The sequence below is a fragment of the Trachypithecus francoisi genome, unplaced genomic scaffold, assembly GCF_009764315.1.
Source record: "Trachypithecus francoisi isolate TF-2019V2 unplaced genomic scaffold, Tfra_2.0 Lachesis_group11, whole genome shotgun sequence".
NCBI classification, from domain to species: domain Eukaryota; kingdom Metazoa; phylum Chordata; class Mammalia; order Primates; family Cercopithecidae; genus Trachypithecus; species Trachypithecus francoisi.
In genome coordinates, this window is record NW_022681456.1 from 93,059,660 (window position 1) to 93,068,570 (window position 8,911).

Below are 8,911 nucleotides of genomic sequence, written 5' to 3' on the forward strand. Positions count from 1 at the left end.
CAGAATGTTCCCTATGTTTCCAACTTGAATTGAGTGGGAAATAGTACCAGTTACTGAGGAGAGAAAGATAGAGGAAGGGGAAGGGCAGTTTGGGGGACTTTTTTAGAAGTCCGTGAGACATCTGAGGCAAGGTATCAATGAGGCAATAAAAGGGAAATTCTAGAGTTCAAAGAAATGATCTAAGCTGGAGATATAAATGCGGGACTCATCAGTATACAGATGGTTTATGCGTTGATGGGAAATGATCAAGTCATATAACATTTCAGCCTAAAGAGAAGTTTCCATTGGCTTCACGACATGAAGATCTCTGATGACATTGACAAAGGGGATTTCAGTGGGACTGGGACAGGGGTTGGTGCCTGATGGCTTGGAGAGTGAATGGGAGATGAAGTAGAGAAAGCATCAGGAGACAGTTTTTTTCTCCCCAAAATTTGGCTGTGAAGTGGAGAAATGTGTCACTGGATGGCAATGGATATGGGAATGTGTGTGTGTGTGCTTATGTGTGGGTGCATGTGCTACATATTCTTTTTAAAAATGAGTGCTACATGTACCAAGACAGATTAGGGAAAGTTAATGACGGGGGAAATGGAAGAAGCCAAGTTTTTGAGGGATGTGTGCAAATGCCCTTTAACAGAAGTGGGGATACTTCCCCCATTGCAATGGGAGAAAGAGGATGAGTACATGTGTTATTAAGTTAGTAGTTTCAGGGTTGGCAGATGTGAGTGTTCAGATGTGATGTCTTCTTTTTCCTTAGAGTATAAGTAAGGTCATGAGCTGTGAATGACTGTCAAATTGGGCTATGACAAATTTGATGAGAGTGAGTGAGATATATTGTGTAGTGAAGGGCAATGTGAGTCTACTAAAGATACGTGGTTGGTTTTTGTTTGCCTGTTTTTTTTGTTTGTTTTTGGCAGTACCGACCAGTTAACTACCTTTGTGGTTTTCTCCATTAACATTTGGCTTCTTGGGTATGGGCACAGAAAGGTGGAATGTAGGATTTATTCAGAAGTAGGATGTGGCAGATGACTACAAAGTTATCAGAGGACATGGTGAGACGTTTGGAAGAATCCTAGAGGTAGAGGCTCCTGGAGTCTTGGTTTTCCCAGGCCTGAAGTTGGCAGCAGAGTCCTAGCCTTGGCACCAGAGATTTTCTAGGGTCAGGAGGAAGGACTTGCATTTTCCTAGCTTCTTTTATGTTTTCAGACCTTTGTTCTGCAGCTTTCCTGGCAGTTCTGAAACTGTTTAAATTAGAATTCCTTTACTCATACAGAACTTCATCTGTATGCCTCCCAAACTTGCCATCCATTCTCTGAGGACTGCAGTGCTTTTCCTGCAGTCTGCCACTTCTCTCCAGCCCCTGTCATTACCCTGGTTGACTTCAATGTCCTTTTTGATGACCTATTTAACAACTGAATCTCTCAGTTCCTTAAAATTATTTCATCTAAGAACTTTCTGGATTTTTTTTACATTAATGAATTAATTTAATTTAATACCTGGAGACTTGTCACATATAAAATGACTCAATCTTTGAAATCATGAATTTTGAAATCCTTTTTCTGCTTTCTTTTTCTTTTTGCAACCCATTCTTTAGCCTCATTGGACATCTGTTCTTGTGAGTCCTTGCTGTTCCTTTAGATTCTTTCTTTCTTCCCATCTGGATTTGTGAAAAATCACCCACCCAACACGCTCACCAATGTTCTTAGTTCCAATAACCTGGTGATTTCCAGTGGCACCTTTCTCATCCTGCACTCAGGAAAAACCTGCCATTCGTTGGCTGGTTTGTTATGCTTTCTTGCTCAGGGCTACAGAACGTGTTAGAGGAAAATCATGTAACAGTGGTAATTGCTTGAATTTCAGACATGGTTTCCACACTCAGCTGGCTCCATGATGCTGCCCTCCTCTCCATTGTCTCTGTCCCTCTGCTTGTTCCTCTCTTGTTTTCTCTTGGCTAGACCATCACAACAGTCTCTTCACTATTCTCCTTTAGAGTTTCTATTTCTGATGTTATGTTATTTTCTTTTTCTGGGGATTCTTTTCCAAATTGCAGATTAGATCACTCATTTCCCTGCTTAAAAACTCCTGAGAGCCGACTAAGATTTAGACCATTAGGTAGAAGCTCTTTAGGGTTTCATTCAGGAATCGGGGGCCTTCATGATTTGCATCTAACCTACTTGTCTAGTCTGATCTCTCCTCATTTCTAATCCCCCCATTCCCCACTCCCACACACTACACCAGACCATTCTGTATTCACCCTCACACCGTTCCTCCTGCCTGGAGCGAAAGCTTCTTTCTTCTCCTCATCTGTGGAACTCTTGTTTTAAGCTCTCAGTCAAATGCCGTCTCACCTGGGGAGTCATCTGCACTTCTCAGTGTGAGACAAAGTAGCATAGGTAAGAAGGCATATTTGCTCGTTTATGCTTGCTGGCATGATTTCACAAAGGCTCTAACTCTGTGACCACATGCAGTTCTCTGGAGAGATGCTTTGTAGAGCAAACAGGATAGAGGACACAGTGCCCCACATCTCTTGCCTGAGTTACTATATTTCTTAAAAGATAAATGACCCTAGTTCTTGCCTTTTCCTACACATAAGATAATATCTGACAAGGTTAGTGATTATGCCTCTATAATCTATAATGATATACTCTTACACCCAAATGTATATATCTATAACCAGATATACTCTTATACCCTTGATGTGATTCCTCTTTACTATAACTTCTGAACAAGTTTGATGTGATTTTACACATACTAAACCTTCATTATCTATATAGCCCACTGCTAAAATACTGGGCTGGTGCAATCTGATAGAACCTCTGATAGAACCTCTCTAAAGGGCTGCTTCTGGGCTATAGGCCTCAGTCTATAGTCCTTTGCAGGACTTTTAAATAAAATTAACTTTAAATCTTTAAAAGCTTGATTTTTTAGCCATACATGGTGGCCCATACCTGTAATTGCAGCACTTTGGGAGACTGAGGTGAGAGAATCACTTGAGGCCAGGAATTTGAGACCAGCCTGGACAACATTGCAAGACCCCACCTCTACAAAAAAAAAAAAAAAAAAGAGGAAAAATAGTCTCATTTTTTTCTCTTTAGTTGATATCAGGTGAAAGAGTCACTCCTTCCTTTGTGTGCCCATGCATTTCACTTGCCACTAGAATTGCGCTTATTGCATTTGTTAGGTTTGTTTATGTATGTACCTGTTTTGTCTGCTCTGCTGCTTAACTCTGAGCTTAAAAACTTCTTGTCATCTTTCTATTCCACAGAGTTTATCAACATGGTTGGTATATGGTAGTTACTCGATACATAGTTTTAGACTGAGTGATGAATGTATGTATAATACTTTGGGGGCCAATACAGAAAGTAGTAGAACTTAAGGACATAGTTCTGATTTCAAAAGACTAACATAGCAGAGACTCTATATCTACCCCTAAAACACGTAAGACTCTAAGACAGACTAGGATGCAGTGAAAGTAATGGTACAGATAGTGGGTCCAGGAGGAACTCAGAGGGAGGGAAATTGTCTCTGTCTGCTTGGGCTGCCATAACAAAACACCATAGACTGAGGTAGCTTAAACAACAGACATTTATTTCCCACAGCTCTGGAGTCTGGAAGTCTGGGGTAAGGGTGCCAGCGTTGTTGATTTCTGGTAATGGCTCTCTTCCAGGCTTAAAGACTTCTGCCTTCTATCTGTGTCTTTAATGGCAGAGAGGGGGTAAGCTCTCTGGTTTCTCTTCTTAGAAGGGCATAATTCCATCAGGAGGGCACCACCCTGTTGACCTCATCTAAATCTAATTATCTCTCAAGGGCCTCATCTCCATATTCCATGACATTGGGGGTTAGAGCTTTAACAAATAAATTTGGGGGGTGGGACCAGAAGACACAATTCAGTCCATAACAGAAGGTGAGTTTTGGGCACTGCTGATTTAGATTTGGAAACAAAGACTTGTTCATTCGGTGCCCTTCATTCCTGGACAGATCCCTTGAAAGACATCTCCCATGCTATCTCATTTCCTGGGATTATGTGAAACAAGATGATAGCTTCTGTGGACATTCCCAGAGGAATAATTTCACAAAGGGGAGCTTGTATCTCACTTCGCAAAGAAATGCTCCTTCTCTTGTTATTTTTAGGTTGGAATTTGAGCTGCGACATCCAAATATGTAGAAAGAATAAACATACAAACTGTATCTTAATGCATCTTGGATTTTGGATTTTCTTCTTTTTGCAATTTAGCAGTTTCCCTCTCTCTGCGTGGGGAGAAAGTAGGGCTGCTGCCAATAGCTGAGCAAAATGTAGAGAAATGTCACCCATACACACAGCTGTCTCTATTACTTACTCTCAAATACAGAACTGGGGCTGACCTTACAAGAGAAAGGAGTTTGTATTCTGTGGCTCAAAGGTTACTGAGTAAACTCCTCCTCCTTTTTCTTGTCCATCTGTATCCACTGTTCACTTAATTTTTTTCAAACACTCCCTTGGGCCATTCCCATGTTAAATCTTTCCTTTCTGATGATAACAATGCTTATTCTTTCACTTTTTTTCTGTTTATAAAAGTAACAATGATAATTTATAGAAAATTTGGAAAATATAGAAAAGCATGAAGAGGCCAGGCGCGGTGGCTCACGCCTGTAATCCCAGTACTTTGGGAGGCCGAGGCAGGCAGATCATGAGATTAGGAGATTGAGACCATCCTGGCCAACATGAGGAAACCCCATCTCTACTAAAAATACAAATATTAGCTGGGAATGGTGGCACGTGCCTGTAGTCCCAGCTACTCGAAAGGCTGAGGCAGGAGAATCATTTGAACCTGGGAGGCAGAGGTTGCAGTGAGCCAAGGCCATGCCACTGCACTCCAGCCTGTCAACAGAGCGAGACTCTGTCTCAAAAACAACAACAACAACAACAACAAGCATAAAGAAAAATAAAAATCACTCACCATTTCATCATCCAGAAATAATGGGTGTTACCATTGGGTGTATTCCTTGTGGTCTTACATATCTGTGTGTATATATGTATGATTTTCTTCTGAAAATAAAAGGGTGTGGGCTCAAACTATATACACTTCTGTGTATTCTGCTTTTAGTCTCCTTTAATGCTTTCCCCAATGCCTTTGGAGAAAGGACTACTGTGGTCCAGCACTCAAAACCCTCATAACCATCTCCAGCTGCTTTACTGTCTTTATCCAAACTCTTTCACAGATGGATGGGTTGACTTACTTGACCCTCCCTGCCTCTGCTCTATTACTGCTCATCTAGAATTCCCTTCCTGTTCTCTCCATGTCCCAGAGTCCTGCCATATTTCTAAGCCTAGCCAAACCCCACCTTCTATGTGAAGTTTCCTTGGAAACAAATCTGTAAGTGATTTTCTTTTCTTCCAAATTCTTCCAGACTGCTCCCTCTGCCTGGTGCTTTCACCCAGATGGCTCAGTCTTTACATTTTTAAGGTGTTTGCTTTTCCAAAAGAACTTCCTGAGACTTCGCAACTGTATTTTTATCCAAACACCTCTATCCCTCTGTCCTGCTTATTTTCCTTCAAAGCAGTTATCTTTATCTGATAGTTAATGTGCTTTGACTTTTAATTTTTTGATTGATTGATGGTCTTTCTCTTGCCACAAAACTGTAAGCTCCTTGAAAACAGAGTTTTTTCTTCTTTGCTGCTGTATCCCTAGACACTAGAATAGTGCCACATAGTAGGTGCTCCACAAGTGTTTAAGAGAAAGAAGACTGGGGTGAGACAGTATCTCATTGTGGCTTTGATTTGCATTCTCTAATGATCAGTGGTGTTGGGCTTTTTCTGATATGTTTGTTGGTCATATGTATGTCTTCTTTTGAGAGGTGTCTGTTCATGTCCTTTGCCTACTTTTTAATGGGGTTGTTTCTTTTCTTCTTGTAAATTTAAGTTCTTTGTAGATGCTAGATGACCTTTGTCAGATGGATATATTTCAAAATTTTTCTCCCATTGTGTAGATTTTCTGTTCACTCTGATGATAGCTTCTTTTGCTATGCAGAAGTTCTTTAGTTTAATTAGATCTCATTTGTCAAATTTTGCTATTGCTTTTGGCATCTTCATCATGAAATCTTTGCCCATGCCTATGTCCTGAATGGTGTTGCCTAGATTTTCTTCTAGGGTTTTTATAGTTTTGGGTTTTACATTTAAATCTTTATCCCATCTTGAGATGATTTTTGTATATAGTGTAAGGAAGGGATCTGCTTTCATTTTTCTGCATATGGCTAGCCAGTTCTCCCAGCACCATTTATTAAATAGGGAATCTTTTCCTCATTACTTGTTTCTGTCAGGTTTATTGAAGATCAGATAATTGTAGGTGTGTGGTCTGGTTTCTGGGTTCTTTATTCTGCTTCATTGGTCTATGTGTCTATTTTTGTACTAGTACCAAACTGTTTTGGTTACTGAAGACTTGTAGTATAGTTTGAAGTCAGATAATGTGATGCCTCCAGCTTTGTTTTTTTGTTTTTTTGTTTTTTTTTCTGCACAATGTCTTGGCTATTTGGGCTCTTTTTTGGTTCCATATGAATTTTAAAATAGCTTTTTCTAATTACATGAAGAATGTCACTGGTAGTTTAATGAAAATAGCATTGAATGTATAAATTGCTTTGGGGAGTACGACCATTTTCATTGTGTTGATTCTTCTTATCCATGAGCATGCTGGCAAGGTTGTGGAGAAAAAGGCATGCTTTTACACTGTTGGTGGGAGTGTAAATTAGCTCAACTGTTGTGGAAAACAATGTGGTCCTTGAAGACCTAGAGGCAGAAATACAATTTGACCCAGAAATCCCATTACTGAGTGAATACCAAAAGGAATATACATCATTCTATTATAAAGACACATGTACACATACAGCACTATTCACAGTAGTAGGTTGGAACCAACCTAAATGTCCATCAATGATAGACTGGATAAAGAAAATGTGGTACATATATATACATCATGGAATACCATGCAGCCGTAAAAAAGAATGAGATCATGTCCTTTGCGGGGGTGGAGTTGGAAGTCATTATCCTCAGCAAACTAACACAGGAAGAGAAAACCAAATACTGCATGTTCTGACTTATAAGTGGAGCTGAATGATGGGAACACACGGGCACTTGGGGGGAAAACCACACACTGGGGCATGTCAGACAGCAGGGGTTTGGAAAAGGAAGAACAACAAGAAGGGTAGCCCATGGTTATCCTTAAGGATAGCGCATAGTCATGGGCTTAATACCTAGGTGATGGGATGATCTGTGCAGCAAACCACCATGGCACATGTTAAACTATAATAAACCTGTAAATCCTGCACATGTATCCCTGAACTTAAAATATAAGTTGGAAAAAAAGAGAAAGAAGAAAGAAATTAGTGCTTGTCATTTGGAACTTAGTATAAATTACGTGGTACTTTTCATGAATGTACACATTACCTCCCATCAAGAACATGTGTACATATTATCTATTATCAAGAATGTAAAACTCTAAGGTATGGCCCATTTATATCTTCTATGTATCTCTTGTCCTTTAAGTTCTTTGTATAGTGTCTTGCATGTAGAGGGAATTACAGAATGTAAGCTCCATGAGAAACTTTGATTTTGTCAGGAAATTTTGTTTTAATAAGTATCTTTATTTTTATAACTTGCTTATATGTGCCAAAGAGCATTCAGGAAAGAGAAACTAGAATGGAAAAGACTGGTTCTCTACAGGGGTGAGATAGAAAGAGGTGCAGAGCAGGGGAAGAGCAGTTGGGTTGACGAGGGAATGAAACCTCTGTGATTATGTATTTTTGGATAGCTTTGACTTAGAGTCATAGTAATGTTTCATATACCTAAAAATAAACAGCAATGAAAACCAACCAGGATGTGAGGGGAGCCCAAACTGGAATGCAAATACTAGCAAGACTATTGAAAATGAACAACATAACCACAATGAGGTGGTGCAAAAGAAAAAAAAAAAACTAAACCCTAGTAACTGTGGAAGACATATGTTGATTGGATACTGAGACTAAAGCAAAAAACAAAAAAACAAACTATGTGAATGCTGTAATCTTGTTAGCAAAAGTAGGTAGGTTCCTTTTCAAAAAGTTATGAACCAGCAATCGTGAAACTTCTTTATACCTATATTAGAATTGACTAAATAAGTAAACAGATTATAGATGATGAAAATTAGGTTTTACTCTGTTAGAAAATAAGAAGTTATCAATAAGAAAAAGAGAAGTCTAAAATAAATTCTGTGGTGTTTGATTAAAATTAGTTATCAGTACAAACTAATGATATTTACTATACACACAGATGAAAATATAAATATAAATATAAATATATGTGGATGGGTGGGTGATATGTTTTGGCTCTGTGTCCCCACCCAAATCTCATCTCCAATTATAATCCCCATGTGTTGAGGGAGGGACCTGGTTGGAGGAGATTGAACCATGGGAGTGGTTCGCCCATGTTGTTCTCATGATAGCGAGGGAGTTCTCACCAGATCTGATGGTTTCAAAAGGGCAGTTTCCCCTGCATGCTCTCTCCTGCCACCATGTAATACGTGCCCTCTTTCCCGTTTACCTTCCACCATGATTGTAAGTTTCCTGAGGCCTCTCCAGCAATGCAGAACTGTGAGTCAATTAAACCTCTTTCGTTTATGAATTACCCAGTCCCAGGTAGTATCTTTATAGCAGTGTGAGAATGGACTAATACAGAGAATTGGTACCTGCAGAGTGGAGTATTGCTATAAAGTTACTACCTAAAAATATGGAAGTGACTTTGGAACTGGGTAACAGGCAGAGGTTGGAACAGTGTGGAGGACTCAGAAGAAGATAGAAAGATATGGGCAATTTTGGAACTACTGAAAACTTGTTGAATGGTTTTAAGCAAAATGCTGATAGTGATATGGACAATGAAGTTCAGGCTGAGGTGGTCTCAGATGGAGAT

At 39.6% G+C, this 8,911-nt stretch overlaps 1 long non-coding RNA gene across 1 annotated transcript; it reads right to left on the minus strand.

The window, feature by feature from the left end:
- Positions 1-973: 973 nt before the first annotated feature.
- On the minus strand, positions 974-3,012 carry LOC117091087. Its single transcript, XR_004440232.1, has 3 exons — positions 2,252-3,012; positions 1,734-1,802; positions 974-1,232 (listed from the first exon to the last, which is right to left on the minus strand). It is a non-coding gene; the product is annotated as an uncharacterized LOC117091087 (long non-coding RNA).
- Between the last annotated feature and the right edge of the window lie 5,899 nt (positions 3,013-8,911).